General features: G+C 48.6%; 1 pseudogene; it reads left to right on the top strand.

The window, feature by feature from the left end:
* Positions 1–4,990: 4,990 nt before the first annotated feature.
* LOC119770870 overlaps positions 4,991–5,000 on the top strand; it is a 149-nt pseudogene continuing 139 nt past the window's right edge.

Here is a 5,000-nt window from a genome sequence, read left to right as displayed (position 1 = left end):
GTGGAAAATCTAGAGCTAATACATGCAATATGCAGGGACCTCGCGGAACCTGTGCAATTATTAGTCAAACCGATCGTCCTTCGTGATGCTTGAGTTGAAATCTGGATAATTTTGTTGATCGCATGGTCTCGCACCGGCGACAGATCTTTCAAATATCTGCCCTATCAACTATTGATGGTAGTATAGAGGACTACCATGGTTGCAACGGGTAACGGGGAATCAGGGTTCGATTCCGGAGAGGGAGCCTGAGAAATGGCTACCACATCCAAGGAAGGCAGCAGGCGCGTAAATTACCCAATCCCGGCACGGGGAGGTAGTGACGAGAAATAACAATATAAGACTCTTTTATGATGTTTTATAATTGGAATGAACCGAGCATACATCCTTCGGTAAGGATCAAGTGGAGGGCAAGTCTGGTGCCAGCAGCCGCGGTAATTCCAGCTCCACTAGCGTATATTAAAATTGTTGCGGTTTAAACGTTCGAAGTTTATTATTGTCCAACACGGGTGCTACTCCTAATGATGGTAGTAGGTCACTGGATTGTTGCGACTATAAGACTGGGTGCCTATATGGTGGCGCTTGCCTATCAGGTACAGTGTTTTCACCAACCCAGCTGAGATTACCTTGAACAAATTAGAGTGCTTCAAGCAGGCCAATCAATGGCCGCGAATATTTTTGCATGGAATAATGGAATATGACCTCGGTCTTACGTTTCGTTGGTTTGTAATCAGATCAAGAGGTAATGATTAACAGAAGTAGTTGGGGGCATTAGTATTACGGCGCGAGAGGTGAAATTCGTAGACCGTCGTAAGACTGACTAAAGCGAAAGCATTTGCCATGGATGCTTTCATTAATCAAGAACGAAAGTTAGAGGATCGAAGGCGATAAGATACCGCCCTAGTTCTAACCGTAAACTATGCCAATTAGCAATTGGGAGACGCTACATCATGGTGCTCTCAGTAGCTTCCGGGAAACCAAAATTAGGTTCCGGGGGAAGTATGGTTGCAAAGTTGAAACTTGAAGGAATTGACGGAAGGGCACCACCAGGAGTGGAGCCTGCGGCTTAATTTGACTCAACACGGGAAAACTTACCAGGTCCGAACTTATTGAGGTAAGACAGATTAATAGCTCTTTCTCCAAATTAAGGGTAGTGGTGCATGGTGACTCAATCAAATTAAATAGAACGCTATCAGCAGTCAGATGTTGATCCCGTCGGCCGGATGGGCACGTCGGCCGTTCGCACGGTCGTGCGCGATCCATCCACCGGCGGTGTAGTGTGACCTGATAATACATCAACTCATTGAGGTTGATAATCTGCTTGTGATGAGCAAAATGAGATTGAGCGATCCGTGATGCCCTTAGATGTTCTGGGCTGCACGCGCTACAATGTGAGCAGCAGCGTGTACCCTACGCCGAAAGGCGCGGGAAATCACTGAAATGCTCATTTAGTCGGGATTATGGATTGAAATGGTCCATATGAACCTGGAATTCCCAGTAAGTGCTGGTCAATAGCTAGCGTTGATTACGTCCCTGCCCTTTGTACACACCGCCCGTCGCTACTACCGATGGATTATTTAGTGAGGTCTTTGAAGGTGAACATTTGCTAGTCCTTCCCGGATTACATTTGAATCGCTGAAGTTGACCGAACTTGATGATTTAGAGGAAGTAAAAGTCGTAACAAGGTTTCTGTAGGTGAACCTGCGGAAGGATCATTACAAAGCTTCACGTATCTCTGGAGCGTGATGTGTTGTTTTGTATCACCCATTCGAGAGCACCAGTGTCGACAAGTTCGGCACATACTCATCAATCGGGTGAACGATACCTGGCTGGTCAGCCTATATCGCGGTACCGAGCGCAAACGTGTGCGGCAGGTTCGTCCTATGTCCGCGTATACCACATGCGCTACCACCGGTTCGCGTGGTCCGTACACTCACGTACGGTGCGGCTGATCATCCGCGCACAATACTGTGCAACCCATTAAACAGTGTTTCTTGTTTGACCATACCCATGGCAAAGCAGAAGGCAGTCGTATGGCTACCCTGCGAAAAGACCGTAAATGCTAAGCTAAGGCACGTACTATTTGAACGCTAACGAGTCGAATTCAACCAAGCAGTAGAGGTACGGCTTCAGTTGGTTCGATTCCCGGTGATAGAGTTCTACGACTCTATCGCTGCATGAGTACACCAGTGCTGTTACGCGAGGCAAATGCTTGGAAACGCCTGAGCACGTACTATTTGAACGCTAACGAGTCGAATTCAACCAAGCAGTAGAGGTACGGCTTCAGTTGGTTCGATTCCCGGTGATAGAGTCCTACGACTCTATCGCTGCATGAGTACACCAGTGCTGTCACGCGAAGCAAATCATCGGTAATAACGTCAGAGGTAAGGTGAACTTTGTAGTTGCAGCATTAGAGTGACGAGTTTGTCATTCAGGCACTACAGGTTCATGGTCGATTTTGAACGCAACACAGCTGTGCTACCACTGACAATTGATTCCACATCGGTTGCTCAAAGCACAGTACCTGAGGGTTCGTCGTTTGACAAAGCATGTGAAATGACCTCCTTTCGTCGCCAGCAGTCGAGTACCTAGTACTCGTTCCCTGCTGGCATCCCGACGATGGATCTCACAGCGCGTCAGATATGCGAAGCCCTCGGCGTGTTAAGAGGTAGGTGATATGATAGTGATCATATCACTAGGACACGGCAACAGGGCACGGCACCAGGGCACGGCATTGAACGCAACACAGCTGTGCTACCACTGACGATTGATTCCACATCGGTTGCTCAGAGCACAGTACCTGAGGGTTCGTCGTTTGACAAAGCATGTGAAATGACCTCCTTTCGTCGCCAGCAGTCGAGTACCTAGTACTCGTTCCCTGCTGGCATCCCGACGAATGATCTCATAGCGCGTCAGATACGCGAAGCCTTCGGCGTGTTAAGAAATGATCTAATAGTGATCATATCACCAGGGCACGACATTGAACGCAACACAGCTGTGCTACCACTGACGATTGATTCTACATCGGTTGCTCAGAGCACAGTACCTGAGAGTTCGTCGTTTGACAAAGCATGTGAGATGTACCTCCTTTCGTCGCCAGCAGCCGAGTACCTAGTACTCGTTCCCTGCTGGCATCCCGACGAATGATCTCATCGTGCGTCAGATACGCGAAGCCCTCGGCGTGTTAAGAAATGATCTAATAGAGATCATATCACCAGGGCACGGCATTGAACGCAACACAGCTGTGCTACCACTGACGATTGATTCTACATCGGTTGCTCAGAGCACAGTACCCTAGGGGTTCGTTGTGAAATTACCTCCTTTCGTCGCCAGCAGTTGAGTACCCAGTACTCGTTCCCTGCTGGCATCCCGACGATTGGATCTCACAGCGCGTCAGATATGCGAAGCCTTAGTGAACTAGGCACGCTCTGCACTGCAGGGCGTGCCTTTTTTTTTGCCCCATAGATGCTAATGGTGTCAGGAAAGGAATTGCGAGTTGGTGAAAGGTTATACCTTGATCCGCTCAGGTTGCCTTTTCGAGCTCGAATGGTTTGCTCCGATTCGACGGGTACGTTGTGCACGTAATGTCGTTGAGAGAGTACTCATGTGGGTTCTTTTTTGCTATTTTCGTGCCCCGAAAATATGCAACAAACATGACAGTAGGTAGCGTTGACATCGGCCACCATGCTGTATACCGAGAAGGGTGGAGGTGACACAGTAGGTAGCGTTGACTACGCATACCCATGACATGAATAAACACTGCCAGCTCGTGCTGCCGCGGGTCCATGGCTTGGTAATAGTTGAACCGGACAATGATGCTTGGAGGGAACGTGGGAGAACCATGTTTAAGGATGTGGAGGGTCTCTAACCCAGGCTTTCTAGACAAAAACGTCCAACGGACTACATAGATGAATTGAGATGTGTAAACATTAATTTCGATGCGCATTGCTTGCATTTAAATGGCATCGAATTTTATATCGATGAACATTGTTGGGAGTGACCTCCCTTGGGCCTGCTTCCCATACATACCCAAGCATAACCAATATAGAAGGGGCCCCAAGGGTGGCTCACTTCGAATGCATTTTAATGCATTTTACACATTCGATGGGAATTCAGTGGACATTCGGTGTACATTCTTTCCCATGCATTTTATTTTACAAATTGCACCTAATTTACATTTAATGCACGTAAAATGCTTATTCGATGCACATTTATTCCTAATTGGGATACGCCGGGAACGTCATGCGCGGTTCTGCGGAACGGTGCGCACTTGGAGATGCATGCATGTATCTACCACCGAGAGCGCGCACCCAGCCAGCCGCTTTGACTTCCCTTCTGGGACGGTACATTGAGGTGAGTCGAGTGTACTCCGACTCGTGTGTCGATATGAGGGCTGTCGTGTGCGCGCACAGAGGTGTCGTCGTTAAGCCAAATTCGCTTAAGGGATGTTAAGCCAAGTTGGCTTAAGAAGCAAAGTTGGCTTGGCTTGGACATGTGAATTTTGCCCTTCTGGGACGGTACATTGAGGTGAGTCGAGTGTACTCCGACTCGTGTGTCGATGTGAGGGCTGTCGTGTGCGCGCACAGAGGTGTATTTTTTTGTCGTTCATGAGCGTATATGAAAATTACACCATCGAACCGGGAACGTCATACGCGGTTCTGCGGAGCGGTGCGCACTCGGAGATGCATGTACGTATCTACCACCGAGAGCGTGCACACAGCCAGCCGTTTTGACTACCCGGCTGGGACGGTACATTGAGGTAGTATGGATGGCTCTCGGAGTAAACTACCAAAAGGCTGGCTAGTCAATATCGCGGCACCGAGTGAGCGCGTGATAGGTTCATTTTATAACGCGCTACGCTACCACGGTACGCGTGGTCCGTGCAAACACGCACGGTAGGTCTGGTCATCCTGTACAGAACTCTTGCAGTACTGTGCAACCATCAAAACAGTGTTTCATTTTTGAATACATGCGAATGCATAACAAACCATCAAACCCTAGGC

Source organism: Culex quinquefasciatus, chromosome 3 (assembly GCF_015732765.1).
Source record: "Culex quinquefasciatus strain JHB chromosome 3, VPISU_Cqui_1.0_pri_paternal, whole genome shotgun sequence".
NCBI classification, from domain to species: domain Eukaryota; kingdom Metazoa; phylum Arthropoda; class Insecta; order Diptera; family Culicidae; genus Culex; species Culex quinquefasciatus.
The sequence above is the reverse complement of the archived record's forward strand: the minus strand, read 5'-3'. Positions and strand labels throughout refer to the sequence as shown.